We start from the raw sequence: 23,717 nt of genomic DNA, 5'->3' as shown, positions 1-23,717 counted from the left end.
CCAACATGAGTGTGTGAGTGAAGGGTGAAAACTGAGCACTCGTGTAGAAAAACACTATAACAAGAACCAGTCTGTTTACAGTACCTAACTAACTAGTTTGTTGCTGGTAAGTAAACAATCAGTCCATCATTTTCCCCGTTACTATATCTCTAAAGTATTTGCAACTATATTTTCTATACATAAAGGATATCAGCCAACATATTTAAAACCAAGATATTATAAAAATGAGTTTTGTCTCCAGCTGAGCTCTAAGAGAGTTCATCAGGTTATCAGTTTGCACGCTTCTGTTGACTGGAAGCCTGAAACCTGTCTCGGTGATACAGAACCATTAAAGCTAGTTTTTAGAATAGAATAGAATAGAATAATCCTTTAATTGTCCCACAAGGGGAAATTTGGTTGTAACAGCAGCCAGAAAGACACATATACAAACAAACAGGACACAGAACAGAAACATACACAATTTTTCTTACATATTTACATTAAGGACAATGGTTACTATAAACAGAGTACTGTACAGTTATTAAATTATATATAAATAACTACAGAAAAGAGGCAAACCAGGTTGTAGTGCGAATCAGTTGATTAACTTATTGCAGTTACAGCGCAGATGTAAACATCTATGATTGTTGGGAGCAGTTCTGATTGTACAGTCTGACAGCTGCAGGGAGGAAGGACCTGCGGAAACGCTCCTTCATGCATCGAGGATGCAGCAGTCTGTCACTGAAGGAGCTCTGCAGTTCAGCAACATTTCCATGCATGGGGTGGGAGACTCTGTCCATCAGAGATGTTATTTTGGCCAGAGTCCTTCTGTCTCCCACCTCCTGCACTGGGTCCAGGGTGCATCCCAGAACAGAGCTGGCCTTCCTGATGAGTTTATCCAACCTCTTCCTCTCAGCTGCCGATAAACTGCTGCTCCAACATACCACACTGTAAAAACTGACAGATGCCACCACAGAGTCATTGAAGGTCTTTAAAAGCGCTCCCTGTACTCCAAATGACCTCAGCCGCCTCAGCAGGTAGAGTCTGCTCTGACCCTTCCTGTAAAGAGCATCAGTGTTGTGGCTCCAGTCCAGTTTATTATTCAGGTGAACACCCAGGTACCTATAAGAGTCCACTATCTCAATGTCCACTCCCTGGATGTTCACCGGTGTCAGTGTGGTGGGTCTGCGTCTCCGGAAGTCCACCACCAACTCCTTGGTTTTCCCAGCGTTGATCAGCAGGTGGTTCTGCTGGCACGAGTCTACAAAGTCCAGAGTCCACTGTCTGTACTCTGAGTCGTCCTCACCGTCAGAGAACTTCTGTGGTTTTGCTGGGTGGTTATGATGAATGACTCACAGACTTTGGTTGTTTTGAATGATCTCTGTGTCGGCTGTTCGTGTGTTATCAGACAAAAGTGAGAACAGGACTCTTCAGACACCTGAATGATTTTTTTCTAAATAACAATGTTGTCGACCATGATATCATCTGCTCTTTTGGCCCATGAATAAACCCATATTGCACAAGGGTAAACTGCATTAAATTCAAGTTTACAGATTAAGATTTATAGACGACGTGTTCGTAAGTTAGAAATGAAATCTGTGGAACCTAAAAGTCTTTTCAGCTCAGCATCTTTTATGGCTACATTACAAATTCCACATAAGTTTGTGATGCAATGCTAAGAGCATGCTCTCGATTTCTTTACTGATCCATTGGAATATATCCTAGGAGCTGATGACAACATAGCTCTTATTGATGATGGTCTCATGTGCAGACTGCATGTCAGAGTTGGAATCAATAAAGGCTGAATCCGAGAGGTTTCACCCCCTGCGTGATCGAAGATCAGGACGTGCCATAGGTGATGAATGTGACTCTTACTAGGAAAGTATCTGCTTTCTGATTGGCTGCTTTGCATTCACAAAGAAATGTATCCTACCCACATTCAGCTTTCACTCAAGCCTAGCAGGGTCAGATGAGCTCAGAGGAGAAGGTGTGTTGGCTAAATAAATGGAACTCGGTGTTCAGCGTGGATTTTATACATGGATCCTCCCACACAGTGTACTGGATGGTAGTGTTATGTGAAGAGTGGAAATATGCACATTTACTACAGCACAGCCACAAATTTGGCTGAATTTTAGTAGTATGGCTCGCGCTCTATGACACATTTCACTGGTAAATGGACATGTCTTCCAAATGCTGTGCCTCCCAGCAGGTTGCAAGTTACTTAATGCTTTTCACTATTAACCCAGGTCTGCATGACTTCACATTATTTCACTGTGTCACTGTTATAAGTCACTCAGGATGCATAAATTCCCAACCAGGATTTTTCTGTGTTGGAAGACTGGGACACACACCAACAGGAAGGAAGAGTGTGGCTGTGATACTTAAGATAAGATAAGATAAGATAAGATAAGATAAGATAAGATAAGATAAGATAAAACTTTATTAATCCCTCGGGTGGGTTCCTCTGGGAAATTCGGCTTCCAAAAGCACAGCACCGACAGGAGTTACAGAACGTGAGCAGAATATTATATATATATACACATATATACTTTTCCAGATTTACAAACTTTCTTTGATTTCCTTTTTCTAAACCTGTTCTCCTCTCTGTTAGTCGACACACTGCTTTGTCTCTTTGCTTGTTTTCATGCATTTTCTTGTACGGACATATTTTACTGAAGCCTAGAAAGATCGCAGCTCAGAGCTGCAGCAGAGCTTTGTCTGCCATCCGACCTGAGGAGGAGAATTTTTCTGCTGCTGGCAAGGAGCGATAACCTTGCCACTCCTGGGAGCAGTTTAATTTCAGCTATATTAAATTATTAAATCTGTATCTACTAAAGTGCCACATTTTCTACACATCTTTGAGCTTTATTTCTGTTATTTTAGCCTGAAAAGTCAACAATTTGAGCTAGACTGCCATGTCACTTTCACTCATGCCTCCCACAGGAGGAATCTGAACATCTTTGATGACGCCGTCACTTGTCATGCAGCAACAACCAACATGTCAGGTAACCTCAAGCAGATAAAAGAACTCAGCTCAGTTTAGTTGTCAGGCTGACCTAAAATTTCAGACATTCATGGTTCTGACTTTGATGATCTTTTGATTCTTCCTCTCGTGCCACAGTGAGAAGCAGATTCTGGTTCATTTTTCTGCAAACCGAATCACATTCCCACCCCGCTCAGCTGCACGCTGCGTATTGTGCAAATGCCAACACATTAAAATGGAGAAAAGCATAAACTTGGTAAACCTGCTAAACATTAGCATCAGAATCATGGCCATGTTAGCATGTTAGCATTTAGCCAACAGCAATATGTGTATTTGACGTGTTACCTGGTATAAAGTATAAAGTATGTGTTACCTCTTCAAATATGTCCTCAGAAGGAAACTGTTCATATCCTTTTACACAGGCAAAGAGGACAATAAGGAAAACATCAGCACAGTATTTATAACACCAGGGTCAGAGGGCACATTAGGATAACACAGAGAGCTAAACAGCTAATAAAGAGGAAGTGTAACGAAGAAGGAAAGACGCACTAATAATTTTTTAGACATTTTTTATGTCCCTACGTACACACACACACACACACACACACACACACACAGGATTGTGTTTCAGTAATTTGCTGAATTTGTCTACAGCCTGTAAAAGAATATGTGCCTGTCAGATGTTGCCCATAAGGTAACTGAATATGGTCTAACAGCTTATCCATGCATTGTAGTCCTTCACAAAACTGCATTAAAGCACATTACAGAATCCACTCGCTTCCACTTTCAGTTATTGTATCACAGGTGGTGTTCTGATTATTCCACTTCTGCTTGTGCGTTCTGTGGGTAGGCTTACCCTCTGTACCCGACACTGAGCTGCAGCTCAAATGATGGGAACATGCTTCAGTTTAAGAGATGTCGGTCATCTTGTGTTTTCTCAAGAACACAGAGAGATTTTTAAATCCAGAGCTTTTTGTTATTGGGCCAATGTGAGGACATGAAAGAGAGACGCGGGAAAACAAAACGAGAAAAAAGACCTTTATGTGAGCTAGAGAGACGTTTACCCTGTATAGCAGCATTCACTGAACCACTGAGAGCATTAGCAACATATTAGGACACACTCCTTGGTATTATTTAGTGTTGATATTTATTAGTAAATCCAAATAGATTTCTATATAATTTCAGGTATAATATACACGTTCTCGAGCCGACTGGAAACCTTTACAGATTTTACCTGGAATGGATTTGGCATTGACAGATATCCAGAGAAAGACTCTCACCTGTGGGCATTTTTAGAACCAGCCTGTACGCTTACCTGCACATCTTAGCACCCACAGAAAATCCACAGAGACACAGAGAGAACAAACCAACCAACCAATCAGCAGATTCAAATTCACAAGCCAGGGACATGAAATAACCCCTCAGGTTAGGATTGTCTGAAAGAGTAATATATAGCTTCTTAAGACAGCTCGGATCTGTTATGGAGGTTACTCTGATGGATTGGGAATTGATTTGTTGATACACATGTTACGCTCTAATTAGTATTTATAGCTAATGTATGTTTTTTATTTATTTTTTATATTTTTCAAAATTTGACATTTAAGGAAAAGGTGCTTTTTTGATTTGTTCAGCTACACTGGGTACACTGACATCAGCTGTGTACTTCAAAATAAGTCAGCCGAGGCGCTAATCAATCTTTGCATCGAGAGGAGGGAGAAGGTACACTGGATGTGGAGAGCAAACTGTGTTGCACTGTGAGATACTGTGTGGTTATGGTGGCCATTAAACAGATGCTTGTTGTTCCTTTTCCCCTCCAGCTCTGAGAGGAAATGCTGTGTTGTTTTATGTTTTTGTTTCTGTGGCGTGTACTCATCGGATGCTTCATCTTGACAAACCTCTGGGAAAGCTCAGTTCACGGTTCAGCTGCTTGAGGCTGAACTGGGCTGCTTGCTGGTATGCAAAGGTCACATTGGGAAATCGATCAGACCCGAGAAAAAAAGTGTGTGTTTTCAAAAGGTCGAGGCTAGAAATCGAAGGTCTGTCTTTCCGAGCTGTCCTCCAGTGGCTTTTCCCCAAATTCCCTGATTATCTCTCTGATTTGTATTTACCTTTCAGGAAAATCGCTCACACCACCCACAAGGTGTTTGCAGGATTGGCTTTCCAACCCATCATACTCCAGCTCCTCCTCATCTGTGCCTTGAATACTAATGTGCAGCTGGTGGAGGAGGAGTGCACAGTCATCATGGCTGATAGGCTCACACACTGAGAACACAAAGGAAAATCTATAAGAGAAAGAGGCTGGACTGCTCTGATTTATTAGTTTATATGAATGTTTTGAGACATGATTTCAGAGGTTCATGTCTATCATTTCTTGGATTCATATTTAGATGTATAGCAGCATGGCTTCATGGCATTATTAACCTGTCGTCTACAGCTTTGTCCATCCATCCATTTTCTTAAGCACTTATCCAGTTCAGGGTCACTGGGTGAGAGGACCTGGACAGGTCAGCTAACACAGAGAGGCAGACAACCATTCATGCTCACATTCACACATACAGCCAATTTAGCATCACCAAAACTTTGATCCAGACCTAAATGTCTCATCAATCAGTTTTTTGATGGATCACCACAAACTTCATACAGATAGTTCTAACAAGATGAGGTCTATGATTCTCTGACATCTTTGCCACTGTGTTGAAATTTGACTGAAAAATCTTTGAAACCAGCATTTTTTCTAATATTAGACTGCTCAGATGAGTTCAGTAAGGAGTAACCCAGTAGATTAAAAATGCATGCTCCAGGGAAATGAGCCCATTCCATGTTAGCCGTCCCTCAAGCCAAGACCCAAGGTGCCTCAGTGTGGGAAAGCTCAGCCATTTCAAATGGCACTGACCTACCTGATAGGTGCTAAAGGACAGCCAGTGTTAGTCTTAAAGTTCCTCCTCTGGCACTGTAGTATGGAGAAGAAGAGTCACGTGCATCCAAATAAAGCATTCTGTGCTTAAATAATGAATTGTGCAATAAAATATGCATTTATACATTTATTTACAGATGTTTTACATTATTTTATTTATTGAAATATGACTAAAGCAATTTCATAACTTAGCTTAAATTAAAAACACTATTTATAGTGTATAGTTTTAATCGATATTTCAGAATGAATTATTAATCCATTAGTAAATCCTTCAAATGGATTTTACAAAAAAATACTAAACTCTCAATAAAAACCTAATTTCAAAAAAACACTTTTGAATTCCAAATTTTAAGAAAAAATTAAATCTTTTTTAAAAGTACAATTCAAAAAAGAGAAAAGAGTAAATGCATTCAAAAATCAGAGATTTATTTATGATCATTAGCTGTTCATCAGAATTATTAATCCCTAAGGAAATTATGTGGTTACAGTTGCAAAGACAATAATAACAGTAACACACTGAACTAAATTAAATAGTACAATTAATTACAAATTTACAAAATATAAGGAGTAGCGCTCTCTCTCATATATATTTGACATATATTCATATATAAATTAAATTACTCATATTTTCACTGCAGGTAACATATATGTGTAACATTACATGTGACAAATAAAGACAAATTTTGAAGAGGCACCATGGTATTGTAAAATAAATGAATTTAAATCAGTAGTGTGATCTGTAGTCTTAGCAGAGAGCAGTACTATTGTCTCAGGTCTTTCAAGTGTCAGTGTGGTAACATCTGGACTGATGTGTTTACAGGCATTTAGGTAGGTTGCTCTAACACTGTGTAAATGTAACAGCTGTTATTCCGGAGTAACATCCCTCTGCAAACTATTAACAGTGAGAACTACTACAAACTATCTAATGTATGAATGGCTGTTACTTAAACCATTCTATCGTCTAATAGTGTCAAAATAACATCAAATTGAATTTAAACATGCTGACAGAGGTAATTAACACTCCTCTTTACAGAAGAGCGTTACCTAAAAATCGACCCCTTCTTTTTTGTCAAGTTTAAAATCCTTGTGGATTCTGAAGATTCCCAGTTGCCTCTGCAGTATTGCCACACTGCTGAGGCTCTTCCATCATGATGTAATGGATATGACGCAGAACATCCATCAGTGTGTATGCATTACTGTCTCGTTCCCCAGCATCTGCCCTGCTCACACCGTGGTGATTACTGATTGACCCGTGAGGCACACGGACAGTCTGGCAACGTGAACGATCGCATTTCATCTCAAGAGAGGAGGAAGATGATGAAGGAAGTGCCAGTAATGGTGTTCATGAATGCAGCTGTCGCCCACATGGTGCAATTAATAAAGATTGGGTGAAGCTGTGCTTCTGACTGTTGGCGGTGACTCTCAGGGGAAATGCAGTAACATTTAGTGAACTTAATCTATGGGCCTATACACACAAACATCAACACACACACTGTGTTTTACAACCATGGATTCATACTTATGCTATAGCTTCTACACAACAAATCACAGACAGACGTGCTTTGAAAAGCAGTGCGTGTAGGCTCCACCAATGAGCAGGAAGCTGATTCTGTGATGTTTAAACTGCATCACTTTAACATTTTTATGACCCAACTTAAAAATCTCTCTGCACGATAGACAGGCGTGCTCGCAGGGGCGGTCTAGGAGAATGCAATCAGATTAATAATTCAGCCACCGTTATTGATCTGTTCCTCTGCTTCTCTGAAGGCAGGACAGAGGGCCTCCTGCCCCGGTCCATTCATCTGGACCTGACAGCACACACCCACATACTGACACACAAGCTTGGAGGATGTCAGTTTTAAGCTGTTTTTCCTTAAAAGCTTTTGCAAACAGCTTTATGTTTTAGGAATATTAGAAATTAGGCAACTATGAAGGTTTGTCTTTTATTAAATGACTGTTGATGTGAGCTGCACGATGAAAGAAGAGAGTCTATTGATATTCTGGTAATGTTGTTGGGGTGGAGGATGAATATACTCTGGGCTACAAGTTAATAAGGTGCAAACACTCCATGTAGTGTACTGGAATCCAGTCCAGCCGCCCCGCTGTGTGCAATCAGACTTTCAGAAGCTTTTAATGTTGTTTGTTTTGTGGAAAATCTTTTCTTTTATATGCAGCAGGGATACAGAGGAGGGCACTTAGAGAGTGCAGCTCTGGACCATGGCCAGTGCCCTGGCTCATCATTTTAACCAAAGTTATCTGGAACAGAACCAAAGTTTAATGGCTTCTTCCTTTCCTCTTGTTCCACCAGGTTTCATGGATTTCAGCGTCCTAGTTTTTGTGTAATTCTGCTGTCAGACAGGAGCATAGTCAGCACAGGAAATAATAAATCTGTCAAGCCTTCATCTTCTTAGTACTGGAATAATATTACTGTGGTCCTAATTTTTAATGTCAAGAGTGAATAATAACATTTAGTCTAGTAGATTTTAACTAGATAATGTTGTGGAAGTTTTCCATTAAATAAAGCCTGCAGATGAGCGGTAGCTAACAGTCTTTAATCAAAACACACAGAACAGAAAACCAAGCTTGTGGAGAGCCTGCATGACCACGGGGCAGGTCAGCAGAGTCTCACTGAGCCTAGCATGGCTCTCAGTTAAATACCTTCCACAGGAACAAAGGGCAGTACAGCTGTTTCACACCTTAAGGTTCACACTCCCTTGCTACCTCCCAGAGTCCTCGAAGAGACAAAAGACTCTTCCTCTGGAGTGGTCTGCTTCCCCCAACTTCCTTCTTACATTATGGGTGTCAGACATGTTAAAATCCAGTGGCACCAAGGCATTATACAATAAAATAATGTGATTAATACATAAGTAAAAGAAATTCCTATACAATCACAAAGCATCTCTGTACATCAGTGTAGCCCATTTTACCATGTAAAGACGTCTGAGAGACTTTCATAATGCTGTAGCTGGAAATGACAGCATGAAGGATCTTTAGCTTGACAATAAATCCAACATGGCATCAACAGAGGGATGACATCTTATTTTAAACAGTAGCGTTTAAGGCAACAATAGCATTGTCACTTGTGTTTTAATAGGCCCTGAGTCAGCGGTTTGTTGCCAGAAATTCTAGTATTTTCAGTTACTATAATTTGTTAGATTATTTCAAAATGACGAGCGAGCCACTGAAATTTGATCCAAAACCATTCATCAAAACATTTCTGTCTGTTAAGCACAGCTCCGCTGGCTGTGTCCTTTGGTGTGTGGCACCAGCACACTGTTCCCAGGCGTCCGCAGGTACTTGGTTGGACGGGGATCTGGATTGTTTGGAGGCCAGGTAAAAATACTGGGTTCCGTGGTGTGTTCCTCAAGCTTCTCTTGGATGGTTTTGGGGTCAGGGGCGATCTGCGTTATCCTGCTTGGACTGCAACAGTGTATAACTGGGTGATGCTGTCGGTGTCAAAGTTTCACAGCAGATTTGATTTAAACCAAATACTGCAATTTTCAGCTGTTAACCATACACATAGGTTGTTTGTTACATTTTATTGAATTGTTTTTCTATTGACACAATAGAACAACATTACAGGTAGTTATATTTTGGACGATTAATCAGAATCAAGGAAGAAAAAACATGTAAATACAAACAAAGCATGGTCTCACCTGGAGGCGACTTTTGTTGTGATTTGGCGTGACATAAATAAAATTGAATTGAATTGAATTCTGTTTGGTGTTTAACACTATCAGCATGCTTCTTCCAGGACGCTCTAAAAATAATTTATTATGTAAAAACTTAGCACGGCACATTTAAAGAAAGCCTTGTGCTTGTTTTATTTTTATTCTTAGATCCCACTAGAGTAGTTTTGCCTGTTTCACAGTTCAAAATAATCCTTACCTTGTACCTCTCCTTATTACCTTCACTTGTATATGTGCTGACGTCGTTAGTTGAAACTTTGGCTGTCTTTCCTGTGGGCATGCGCCACCGCAGCAGTATATATCTGACAGAGAAGTCATGAACAGCGTAACAGGTTTCCTTTAAAGGAAAAAAGGCTGAGAGATCACAGCTATTCAGCAGCACCATAGGTGGGCTTTGGTGCTGCTACATTAACTATACAGACATTGGCTATCACCAGGTTATTACAGCTCAATTTGACATGTTTCGTCTTATCCTGGGCTGTGACACTTCCACATGCTCATGCACACATGTTAGAAAGCTCAGGTTTAGTAACTGTGTTCTCACTCAGAATATTAAATAAACTCTTTCATCCAGAATAGAGGTAAAAGCAGCCATGGCTGCAATACTCAACTTTCTCAGAAACACATAGACCTCCACACTGAAAACCCATGTAACCTTGGCCAGCTGCCCTGTGTGTGTGTGTGTGTGTGTGTGTGTGTGTGTGTGTGTGTGTGTGTGTCCTTCCATTTGTGAGAGAACTGAGATGATGTCAGAGGGAGGGAGGGAGGGAGGGAGAAGTGAGCTGGAATAGCTAAGACATTTCAGGGCGGAGAAAGGCGGCTCGTCTGGAGAGAAGGGCGCGGCAGGCCGGGTATCCGAGCCGTGCGGCTAACAGCTGTCTGACATTTAAAGGAGACTGCCGGTCATCTGAGATGATGCTGCATCAGTGCTGCTTCAACAGAGTGGCTGCGATGCACTTGAGTTGCTCTAACAGGCTTTTTGCGCAGACATTAGAAACACAAATGCGAGCTTAGGCAACACCTTCTTAGAAGAGCACTCAGAGTAAGCAGAGACCAGCAGGCCCGACCTACATAAACATATGAAGACGTTGCTCTTTTCAAGGTGTGGCAATCAACATTTTAAACATTGTGAAATAATAAGTGGCTGTATACATTCACAGGGCGCCATTATATATTGAAAAATGTCACAAATGAATTCATTAAGCCCACTTCTTAGTTACTGTTGCTATATCATTAAAAATTTCAGCACTAAACACATTCAGCTTAGAGAATGGATGCAGCTTTTTCAGTGTAACCTATAACACTATTATGAGCTCATCAATCTGTAACTAATGGAGCATAAGCAAAGTTCAAAGTCAAGCTAAGACCCGCCTCCACCCCAAACCTCCCTTTGTTCAGTTCTTTGCTTTGGTTTGGCAGCGGGATGTAGAGCAGGTCGTCTGTTAAGCAAAAACACTTGATTGATCGTATGAATGAGTTACCCATGTTTGGGGCTCATATAGGTTAGGCCGTGTAGGTGCCATGGCTGCACAAGGTCCACAGAAAGCTCTTCTTTCTTTGTGGAAACTCTAAACTACTTTGTTCATGTGGCTTTTATTTACATTTGAGTTGCACTAAATCTTATGGCAGTACGTTCTCTGACAAAGTGCTTCAAATACTCATTATAGCACCTGCAGGGTCGAGTACTTCTTTAGTCATAGCAGTCCAAAGACGATGAACAACAGTGTCATCCTGTTCAAGTGTCATCTAGTTTTTCCTCATCAGTTTTTTTTTTATCAAAGAAAATCATTTAATGTTTGATCTAAAAAAAAAAGCTGCAGTCGGTTTTTGGTTTGTTTGTTCTTTTAAACAAAGGGACAGTGAAATGTCTACACTGTTCTAAGGGTCACTGAAGCACACCCCTGAATTAGCATCAGTCTTAGTAAAGTGTTGTGAATCATGGTTTACTGTGGCTCGAGCTGGCACAGCTCACAGTCTATTTTAGTTTGTCTCTGTCCTTCCCACCGGCTGCTGTTTGAGTCACAGCTGTTTGAAAGATCCCCTTCCCAGAACAGACAATCCACTTGCTCTGCATTAAATGATAATGTTTATTGAGGACTATATTTATTCTACTAAACGACATATATAGATCAGCCACCTCCTCACCAAACTTGGCATTTGGGAATGTAGAGCAGTGAAATTCAGTGTTCGGGATGCTGGGGTCTGGGTCTTGTCTCAAGCTAAGACTGAGTGGTGACATATAATGACTCATTATTGCTGCTAATCTTATTATTTTGTTGTTGTTGTTGTTGTTGTTTTGAACAATTGAACAACAAATATACATTAAAAGACAGTTGTAGAAAGGGTATGAAAAATTTCACAGCTTGCAGTATCTTTTACAAGTGATGTAAACAAATACAGGCAGGAAAACAAAAAAAGGCATACTGTTTTTGAGAAAACAAACAAACAATATAAACGATTAAAAAAAGAAAGAGGTGCTCGAGGTATAAATAAACAACATATAAATCAAGTGAAACTGTACATTCGACATAGCTCTTGTGTTTTACATGCTTTGGAATTTGTGCTGTTATTTAGAGTCTCGAGATAATTGGAGAATATTGTTGTTGTTGTTCTGTCGAGTCAAAGCTTAGTGATGTTTAGCAATCAAAGTAACATTTTCCATTCAGTTCAGTTCAATTCAGATTTATTTTGTCACATTAACAGTCTGCTCCAGGCATTTTATAGAGTAAGGTAAAACTGTCAGACCACGCCCTATGAGCAAGCACTTGGCAACAGCGGGAAGGAAAAACGTGCTTTTAACAGGAAGCGGTCTCTGTAGATGCTCAACACTAAACAACTACTACAACACAAACATGTTGCATTGTTTTACAGATTAGACTTGGATGATGGGTCGTGTTGGTGACACGTTTGTATTTTTCAAGTACTTTATTTGCAAAGGCACAATACCCTGAGCGCTCGGTGCCAATGAAGAAGCCGGAGCATACTTTATTATAAAGGTGTGGGAAGAACCCCAAAGTGGGGATGCACAGGTATCACAGTTCGTGCTATTTCTCCTAATCGATCCAGGCCAGCTGTATAATGACATTTACATTATCAATCCATGCTGGGTCACTCATCTTGAATCGCTTGTGTACGACGGGCTCCTGAACGCAGCAGCGCGGCGGTGAGCACGGTGTAGGTGTTGAAGCGGAGCAGGCCGATGCTGCCTTCGTCCTCATCCGCAGCAGCAGCATCAGTGCCCCTCCCTCTGCTCCATCCACCATCCTCCATCCAGGACGGCAGGACTCTTCATCGCTTATTCTCGCGTCAGGCTCTCTCTCACTCACATTCTGCTGACATATGCGCTTCGCGCCCGAGAGGCTTCGTAGTTATTCGTCGTCCGCGATGCTGTAGACGGAGAGGATGCTTTTGGAGAGCCGTGGTGATATTAGGCACGGCTGCTCGTTTGAGATCCGCAGAAGGTCGGAGCCGCTGGACGAGACTCGTCTGCACTGACAGTAACTACACGTGAGGCCGTGGACTGCAGCATATCATGTGAGTAAATACTAATACTGCAAAGCATATGGCTGCTGCACAGCGTTTCTACAGGCTGAAACACTATCATGCGCATATGGTGGCTTTTTATTGGAAGTATAGAGGTCATGCATCCTGGATTACACCTCAGCTGAAGGTGACCAAACGAATTTAGATTTGTGTGTGTGTGTGTGTGTGTGTGTAAATCCTAAGACATCTGCTTACAAATGCAGTTTCCCATCTGGGTTATCCATAGTTTTAAAGGCATTTTCATGATTTCACAGATTTTATTGGAGAACTTAAAAATTCCTTCGGAAAATATCAAATTTAAGAATAAAGACTTAAAGGTCCAGATTTAAACTCCTGCTCATTTTGCTGAACTAAAATTCACCAAAACGGCACCAAGGCCATGACCTCTGTGTCTTCACTGTAGCAGCGTTCAGCAGGCATCACTTCATTTACTTATCAGAGGACAGTGCCATTTGTTTTGATCCAGAGTACACTGTCAGTAATGAGGGTAAAAGACACAAATGTAGCCATTAGGGCTAATTATTGGACATCCCGGTAACTGTGTATATGTTTTCAAGGGCCACAAAGGCAGATGTGTTTCCAGCCTGCTAGCAGCCTGTCTTACTCGTGTTTACATATTAACATCCAGTTTATGCTCATTTGTTAGTGAAGTGACTGCTCTCCATTCACTCGAGTAAATTTGGATGACCTGATTTTTAAGGTGAGGAGAAAAAAAACAGCCAGCACATCTTCTGACCTGAAGGCAGCAGCTGAGGCTGGCTGTGAGCCTCTCCTGTGCTCAGGCTGCAGCAGCTCTGTTAGCTCATGTGAAATCTGTGGATTAGACTTCACTCTCCAAATAACACCACGCCAAAATGATGCAACAGGCTAGACAAAAATGGTCTAAAATTAGAAAGGTACATGCAGACGCACGGACAGCTGTTTTAATCCACAAACAGGGAAGGAGAAGAAGATTAATTCCAGCCGTTAAGCTGTTTTACTTACATAATGGAAGTGCTCGGGAAAGATAAACATGTGTCTTTGGTGATACAACTAATCCATGGATATCCACTCCTGCAGTTTATTAATAATTTAAATCATTTATCGCACAAATATATCCCCTGAATTGAACCCCTTTAGGTTTCTTTACTGTTTGCTGTAGCAGGGCCAGTGGTAATAGTTTCATTATTAATCATCCAGAAACTCAAGGTAACATATTCCATAGTGGATTCATATTCAACAGACAACCACAGATGTGTTTCCAGCCCTTCAAATGCACAATCTGTTCGTTTGATGTCACACTAACCTGAATATCTTTGGGCTAAACTAAATAATAATTTTCACTTCTGATTTGAAAATTCTTCCTTTTATTTTGATATTCATCCTATAAAATGTTACAAAATATTGACATTTTCTAGAACACTTTTCCTGACTTCCTTAAACCCACTGACTGCAGACAAAATGGACAGAGCTACTGTGACATCACCCTTTGGATTGGTAGTCATCATGTTGAAGCCTAATTGTTAGTGCTTTGACAGTTGCCAGTGTTTTATCAGCTAACATCAGCAAGCTGCTCAGACCACCAGAGCCCGAGCGATTCATCGGTGGGCTGATGTTATCAGCTGACCTATTTGTTGGTCTGTCGGTGTACACATTAATGACAAACAATGGCTCTAAATTAAAAGGTAAAGAAGAGACAGGAGGGAAACCTTTCACTCATGTTGACGTTGCATAATTTGTCCACCAGAACGACACCACAAACACAAAATCCAGCTGATCTCAGCACAGCTGGACAGGTACAGAAATAATTAAATAACTACAAATAACCAATGCTAGTTTATTTTCTGTGTGTCTGAAAGAAAGAAATAATCATTTGCTGATATATTTGAATATTGGATTTTTAAAAGTCTTAAATATCCTAAAATTCAGTCAGATGCCCCCAACTATAGATGGGCTGGCTGTGGATTCATCACACAAATGTCGTTAGTACTCCAAAAGGCACCAGCAGGGCAAACACGGAAACAGGTCTAATTTATTTACTTGAATTAGCACTACAGATGACCACGCCCCTAACGTTAAATGTTTACAAAGGAATTAAGGTGCATACAGTTTTTATACCAGGCTCTAAACGTGGTTATTTGTGCTGTAAGTCGGGGATTTGAACTTGGAAGTCTGTGGGGACTGACTCGTTTTTCTGGACCAGTCTCAAGTGGCTGTTAGAGGATCTGCATGATATTTTCTGCTATTTAAGTCACTGATTGTACAAACACATTGAAGTTATGAGAAATTGCAAACATCGTTTTTGTCAACTAAACAAGTTTGTTGTATAGCTGAAAGCTACACAGCTCTGTTAAAACCCTGGCCTTTACTGCGCTCTGTGTCTTTGAAACATCCTTGAGCTGCTTTTGTCCTTCACGCAGACTGCAGGATGTCCACACGCACACTGAGCACAGCAGCTCGGGTCACTGGTGACTCTGTTATAATGCCGTCGGATTCTTGTTTCATAATGTCCAAATCCAGCGGATCAGGTTTTATTCTTTGGATAATTAGAGGTTTGCACAGACTCACCGTTCAACAAAGCATCCCTTCCCCAAGTCACCCCCACACTGCCCTGCACTGTGCGCTGTGAACTCCTGTAATGCCTTAGGGTGGGTGAGGCGTGCGTGCTGAGATCAGCAGGATGGGACGGGGTGCGGTCACACTGGATGTCCAGCAGTGGGGATAGCACCACACTGATAAAGCTTTGGCTCAGTCTGACTGAGACTCAGCTTCTTTTACAAACAGATGTGTTACTACAGTTGTCAGTGTCGTACATTAAAACAGCAGAGGTGCAAGGGTGCTGCTACTTTGCCTTCACATTCAAAGATCACAGGCAAAGGAATGGGTTAAAAATGAGAGCCCACATTCCACACCCACACACTAAAGACCACAATGCATTGCAGCCAGGGGTAGCAAATTGCAATTACCTACCGACATGTTAGCATCAGCACAAGAGCCTGGTGCTGATTAGTCAAATAGTTTATTACCTGCATAAACAGGAAAAAGTTAATAAGCTGCAAAACGTAGAGACGAGCGTCAGGGGTGATTTGCAGTAAGACTGAGAGGGAAGGTTTGTAATAAGGGACTGAGACCAGCTATGATGATGTGCTGGAGACACACAAAAAACAGATGAAGCTGAAGGACAGCAGTGCTGAAGACCAGGAAGGAGGAATGATTAGTTTTTGAGAGGGACGGCCCTCAGCTGAGGTCAGAGGAGAAAACCACGACTGACCAAAAGGACTCAAAGGCACGGCTCACATTTGGCAAAAAACATCTTGGTGATGTCCAAAATATTCTGCGACTAAAGCTGAACCTTTATTAGAGACACACGTGTAGACAACAAAGACACTAAGACACGGAACACGGAGGGCAACTAAATACGTGACATCCTGCCCAGGGCTCGCAAAATCTCTAGCCCGACGTCCCGGGGCTATTGTGTCTTCCAGTCGGGCTACCAAAATCTATCTCAGCCCTGCCTGTCGGGCTTTCATAGGAAGGGAAAATATGTGTCAATGCTTTTGCTTTCTTTCGCAGATGTAGCTGAGTAGTTATGTCACTGGCATCGATGAGCCACTGTCAATATGAAATCGCTTGTGTTTTACTTTGACTTTCACTTTCTGACTGTATGAACTGTGAATAGAGAGCGGCAGTACTGATTGGTGAGTGACGATTAATTGTGCACCAGTTTGTCTGACATCGTTTTATCACTCATTAGCTTACTATTCAAACCTGACAAGTTTGAATAGTAGCAAGCTTAAACATGTGAGAGGTTGATTCGCAGAGAATCGCTGACCATTGTGTGTGTGTGTGTGTGTGTGTAAAAACAGATGGATTTACGCAGGTATTTTAGTTCTGCAGAGCCAAATAAGACGGGTCGGGGTGAAGAAGGGGCAGCCAAAGAAAGCCAAAGAAAGCCAAAGAAAGCCTACCACAAAGCAGAAAAGTTAGGACAAATCAGACCATGAGGCAAAAAGAAAGTGCAGCTTTTTGGTTTCATGGACAAAAGAATTTCCCAGAACAAACACCAATCGCAAAAAACATACTAAAAATAAACCAAGCACAACAAGAAGTCCTGAAAAATCTGTTTAGAGCAGCGTGCTATGTTGCAAAGAGTGAACTACCACTGGCAAAACGTAGCAGTCTTTGCAAACATCACAAAGCAAATGGCCTCGATCTCGGTTCCACGTACCTCTTACCTGTAACATCAGTGTCAGATTCAGGATCCGACACAGACTGATTCATGTTCTTCACAGTTCTTACAACTTCATACAAATTTCTGTTCATTAGAACCAAATATTTGAGTGGATGATTGTAATTTTTATACAGTAATTTTTGTTTTAACAATTCTTTGACTGATGTTTTGTTTCCTTTACAATATCATACATTAAAAATAAGCTCGTTTTTATTCGGGCTACTTAAATTTATTTTGGGTGCTGTCAGTGAACACTATGTGCTTTCCAAGCCTTTCTTAACATAAACATATGAGTAAATGAAACATTATAAGGAAAAACATCACAAAATCCCTTAACAGGTGCCAAAAACTGAAGAGTGCCCGAAGGCCCTGCTGCCACAAGTATGCACTCCTCACTGTGGGCAGATCGATGCTTTCTTCTGCTCGGGGATATGGTTGTTGGGTGTAACTGGGTACAAGAAGAAAGTATTAGTTTTTTAACAGAATACAAAGGGAGGTTTAAAAGCAGTGAGAGTAGACATACCGTTTCTGGCAATAAAAAATAAAGCAGTGGTGTCGGTCAGTAACTGCACGTGTACCTGACGTGGTGTACAGTAATCAGAGGAGCTATTTTAAACTGGATGTTGCTGTTGAACACAGTTTCTATAAGTGAGAAGGATCTTTGTTGGCAGTGTAAATGAATTTCTGCTAATGAGCTCTGTTTCTCGGTTACCTGAGGCAAGATGTTTTTTTCAGCGGAGGTGAAATGTGATGATGTCAAGAAGAGACGACGTGCAGGTTTAAGATAAGGTTTAACAGGTACTGGCTTTTCTCCCAGGCTGGATACTGTAAAAGCAAATGTGGTTTGAAAGCAGCTTTGACAGAGAGCTCAGGTTGGTGCCTGACAAGCGAGCGCATCCTTCTAACAAAGCATGACAAAACACACATTTAATCAGGATCACGCTGTTTGGGCTCATGCTGCTCTGTTTCAAAGCTTTCAAAGATCTTTTGTTTTAAATTAATGAACAACATAATTAGCAAATTATGATTTTTGCAAATAAGGATAAGCAACAGTGTTAACAGAGCATTCTCATCCCAGCACACGGACGACTGGTCACATAGCGTCGGGATGTGATGAGCTGGGATGAGAACGTGTTGGTATTAACGGTGTTAACAAAGCTATCGTGTCCAAGATTTGCAAATCAATTCACTGACTTGGATTCAGAGCTCACAGCTGTTGCTAACCCCAGACTCTCTGTTTTTAAATTGTTCTCCCAAGTCTTGGCAGTCAGGGAACAATTACAGTTACTGTATACTAACACTCATCAAAAAGGTATTCCAATTCTTTCCAAGTGCGTTTTGCCTTTCTCCAGAATGAAAGGTTAGTTTATAGTTAGTTCACCTCTGACCTCTGAGGGTTAATGAAAGTTTGAGACCGTTAACATCTTTGCTTGCAGTGTTTGCTCCTTTCCTTCAACATGCTCTGTGACACCGTGTGGTTGGTTATTAGTGCCCTCAGGAATATTTCCACTTCCAAGTACTCGTTCATACGTTTTCGTGTCTGTACGGCGGGTCGAGTAAAGTCAGACTCAGACAGTTGTTACATCTGGATGTCCCTTTTTGATCACTGTGCATTCTGCAAATTCATCATGGACCTTTGCACAGAGAGCAAACATCTGCCCAGCATCAGGTGAGGAGACCAGGAGCACAGTTTCATACTTGTCTGACTCACCACAGTCTCAGACCTGTGACTGTACTTCCCCAAAAATAAATATCACTCTGAAGGGTTGCATTTTGACGCCCTAGAGGAGATCCATGGTGGTCCTAACACAATTTAAAAGCGTCAACCAACCCAAACTTTGCCTGAAGCTCTATTTTGGCCTTCCACAGCCAAGGCTCTCCCTGAAATTTTAAGTTAAGGTTACACGCCCGAAACCTGGTTTCTACTGACCGAAAAAGCGCAACCTACTGTCCCGGACAGTAAAAAGTGATCCAATCACTAGCTATTCTGGAGTGCCCCAAGTTCCACAGTGGCCAACTGACTATCCCTCGTAGAGGACAATGCCTATGCGTCCGTGGCATCGGCAAGCGTTACCTCTGAGCAACGCGCTTCCTAGAACTCCCCGAGTTCCGTCCTAAAATAATTTAATTACTTTGAAAACACCCCATAAAATCACACAAGCAATTCTATTGATGTCCAAGCCCGGCTTTATATTCAATTGAGACTTTACTGTCACAAGCACTTCACCAATTACTAATTATTCTATATTCTCTTAAACATTTCTCTGTTTTCTCTTGTCATTTCTTTATCTCTTTAACTCAGTACTGTCACTTTCAACGTTTCATTATCATTACTTCAACTTCAATTCTCATGAGATTTTCACCAAAATCAAAACAGACATTTACTGGTAATCTACTGAGTAGACTTTTAATTTCAATATCCAATTTGGCACACTTTGGAAATAATTCAACAGGTAGTGCCTTACCTTTAAATAGGCCGGCCTTTGTCCACTCAGTTCAATCACCCGATCGTGTCTGTCCGTCTGACCCCCCTCGGACGGATTTCTCCGTCCAAAACCTCCGACAGTCCTCCCCTCAAAATCCCGGACAAGCCCCCAAAATGTTACGGGTTTCAAATATTGAGAAAGAGTACAAAACAATACAAGTCCAAAAGGGTTGGGTCAAACAATGATTTTATTCAAACACGCGCGGGGAGATAATTACTGAACACAATCAGCATGGATCCCCACCCAAAAAGACACTTCAGATTGCTTTTGATTCATCAGGGTTAACGCCCCCTCATGCGTTTACAAAAATATAATTTGCATCTTAAGAACATTATTTGTATTTTTACAGACATGAGCAATTTTAAGAGATAAATGCAGACACCAAAGTTCCCCTTTCTGGCATCTTCTTCCAAATAAGGCGATGGTCTCCGGCCTTTGAGGTCCCCATGGACTTGTCCTCTTCTTCTGTCACCTGTTGTCAAGTAAACTCTAGTGCAACATGCTGCTGAATACATTCAGGCCTGTTTCTAGGTTATATATGTTATATGTGTGTTTTGTAAGCGTGTATTGCAATTTTACCTTTTCCAGCTCAAAGCCCTTACACAATAGATTGCCTGGACGTCGCGCCACGCAAAGCTTCTGACCTTTAATTAATTTGGCTGAGCTTCAACTCTTTTAATAAGCACAGAACTGCAATGTGTGTATAAAATGGTTATAACTGCATCTGTAATAAAGGTTAATGTGAGGCCAGCATGTTTAATAACCATCTTAATGCAATATCAATGCTGTAGATTATATTGTAGCAGTAAAATGATTTCTTTAATCCCACAAGGCACATGTGCAAGGGGACATTAGGGGACTTTGGCTAAATGTAGCACGTTAGCAGGTTTAGGATTTTACCCTTTTTCCAAAACTCTTTAATCTCACCTCATGCTGTATTCTGATGCTTTACAAATACTCTTGAATGGAGCAAAATATATTCTATCACACATCTACGGTTATAACCGCATTAATATCGATAGAGTCGAAATAAAAAAGTAGCTTTTAATATCACAAGGGCTGCTGCCGTGCCACAGGCTCAGCAACAACAGCGCTTTGATTATTTCCCCCAAGGCTTGCCTGGAAACTGCATCAGTGTTAATACATCTGACAGGAGAAGCAGCAGGTACAAATCAGCTACACTTCACACTCACGTCCGTCTGAGGAAATGAATACTGGAGTGATTTTTTATATAACTCTTGGCCCCTACTGCTTTGAGTCATGTTCACTTAGAATTGAACTGTCTGTAGTTACAGCAGTGCACTCCTCTCTTAGTTTATGTGAGAGTACAGCATCTGTACAGTGTGATGGATGGTCGAACAGTCACTCATGATCCCCCTAAAGAAGAAATATCACTCCTGTTTCGCTTAGTTGAAGCGAGACTGTAAAACGCAGTTTGAGAGAAACATGAAGGGCCTCAAACTCTGAAGTGATAATTCTCATTCAAGCCATTTTTGCATTTGGCTGCAAACTACCCCAGTGCCAGCTGGAGGTCGCAACTTAGCACAAACAGCAAAAATGCCACCAAATATAATTAATAGTAATTAATAAGCTGCATTAATACTTGACATATGTCTTCAGTTAGCAAAGTATGCGAAAAACGGCCCACAGAGCACTCGCAGAAACAATTGTGCTGTATAAATGAGCACCTTTGTTTCTAACTGAGAGTCGAGCACTGGCTGCTTGGTCGAGCATCTCACAACTATAGTTCCTGAAGCTTTTCACTGCTAGCTCGCTGTAGGCATCCAGAACGTGGTCGCAGGTTGTTGAGCTTCAGCATTACATTCGGAGCAGCGGATGCTTTTATTTTGTAGAACAGTCTTTACTCTGTTTGAACCTTTGTCCAGTAAATCAACTGTCACTCCTCAAAATTTGTACATTGATCTTATATTTGGCGCTTCCAAGTCCAATACTGGGTTTTAGTACTGTGTTACAGATAAATGTAATGCCATTACAGTAATCCATTACATCCTCAGTAAAACAGTACTCTGTGTTGGTCTGTTGCTTTCCTATATTACACAGTAATACTTCCAGACTCTGTGAGCTTTCCTGTGTAAATATTCTGAGAGGACACAGTGCTTTCATTGGAAGCAGTTTGTATGAGATAATAACTGCAACATGATGAAACCAGTAACTGAACTCATTATGTTCTTATTCAGTTCTCACTACTCTGACCAGTCATAACAAGGGCACCTTATTGCTTTTGTTACAGAGGGACAGCATCGTTTATCATGTTGCTACTGAAAATAATAAGCTTGTATAGTAGCCTATAAACATAAGCTGCTGACAGCTGAAAACCTGCCAGATACTATAAGCAGCTTTTAATTGGTTTGTTTATAAAAGCTGGACTTTAATGGAGAATTTGAAGTCTTACTGGAAGTCTTGGTTCTCACAGCAGAACAAGGTTCTGTGTGTCATCACGTCTGTGTGCTTTCTTTGCAACGGAAAAACTGAACTGCCACTGGCAATATTATCCTGTTTTATTTTTAACTGCGCGGTTAGGGTGTAGGATCATGCTATGTGGAGGCACGCAGAGTGACATATATGGGACGTGGTCTACTTTTACAAGTAAACACACAGCCGAGATCACTTAGGTGGCATTTTATGAAAGTGTGGCCCTCGGCTTGGAGATGATTTGGCAGAAAATGTGCCGCTGCCTGCATGAACGATAGCAGATGCAAAGCACTTCCTATCATGGAGACGGGAGCGTGTAGGCTGGTGCTGCTTTGGATGTATTCCTCAGTGCTGTGAGCACCCACTCACTATCGGACATCTCACTCAAATTTTCGAGTGTAGGGGGAAGCTTTACTTGTGCACCGTCTTACAGAAACAACTTGCTACAGGATTGTGCAACATAGAGGCTGTACGCTAATATAAACCGATTCATAGTAGTTCTTAAATATAGATCGTTTTAGAAAGCAGGACGCTTCAAGATGTTTTGATGGATTATCAAAAACAAAATTTCCCATGAAAAAGAAACAAGTTAAAAGAGAAAATCAACATAAATGCTGTTTTCTAGAAATACCCACGAAAACCTTATTTGGAAAGGACATGAGACAAAAATATTAAAGCCAAACCAAGCAAGTTGTTACCAAGCAGCAACCTCTGGGGGTAAAAAACACTGTATTTAAATTATATTTATACAGCACCAAATCACAACAACAGTCACCTCAAGGTGCTTTGTACTCTAAGGTAGACCCTACAATAATACATACAGAGAAAAACCCAACAATCAGACCCCCTATGAGCAAGCACTTTGGCGACAGTGGGAAGGAAAAACTCCCTTTTAACAGGAAGAAACCTCCAGCAGAACCAGGCTCAGGGAGGGGCGGGGCCATCTGCTGCGACCGGTTGGGGTGAGAGAAGGAAGTTCCTCTAGTGGTCATTTGAGGTAAACTCCTTCTTGACTTTCACGAAGTGACGTTTTCCCCGATCCATCTGTGTACCACTATTTTACTCTGTAATACTGCAAAGGATTAACATTAGGGAGATGTTTGACTGACATGTGTCCTGAGTAGGAATGGGAATCAATAAGAATTTAGCTTTTCTGATTTCATTATCGATATCACTTATCATTTCCATTCCTTTTTGATTGTTATCAGTTCTCATTGGTTCTCCTTTAAAAGTCACCGCCATCTCTAAGCTGCATATCAAAGACATTACATTCATGCAAATTAATTGCATGCTGTGTGCCCAAATGTTTGTGCATGTTGGTGGTATTTCCAATCTTTCTTAAAATTAATGCATTACTTTATTTAATTACTCCCAGGAGAAAGTAATTCATTACACTACTCATTACATTACTTTCGTGTTCCTTCGTAAAATAATCTAAAATGCATTGTCGCATAATTACTGTTAACCAATATAAACACAA

General features: G+C 41.0%; 1 protein-coding gene across 2 annotated transcripts in view; it reads left to right on the top strand.

Moving 5' to 3' along the window:
* map1aa (microtubule-associated protein 1Aa) overlaps positions 1-23,717 on the top strand; it is a 46,596-nt gene that overhangs the window by 1,357 nt on the left and 21,522 nt on the right. The window contains exon 1 of one of the 2 annotated variants that reach the window (XM_005461638.4): positions 12,528-13,099. The exons of the other annotated variant lie outside the window; for it this stretch is intronic. The gene's annotated coding sequence lies outside the window, so the exon portion shown is untranslated. Of the gene's footprint in view, positions 1-12,527; positions 13,100-23,717 lie in introns of those variants that run through there. 2 annotated transcript variants of the gene reach the window in all.

The sequence above is a fragment of the Oreochromis niloticus genome, linkage group LG1, assembly GCF_001858045.2.
Source record: "Oreochromis niloticus isolate F11D_XX linkage group LG1, O_niloticus_UMD_NMBU, whole genome shotgun sequence".
NCBI classification, from domain to species: Eukaryota; Metazoa; Chordata; class Actinopteri; order Cichliformes; family Cichlidae; genus Oreochromis; species Oreochromis niloticus.
This window is presented reverse-complemented; position numbering and strand designations above follow the sequence as displayed.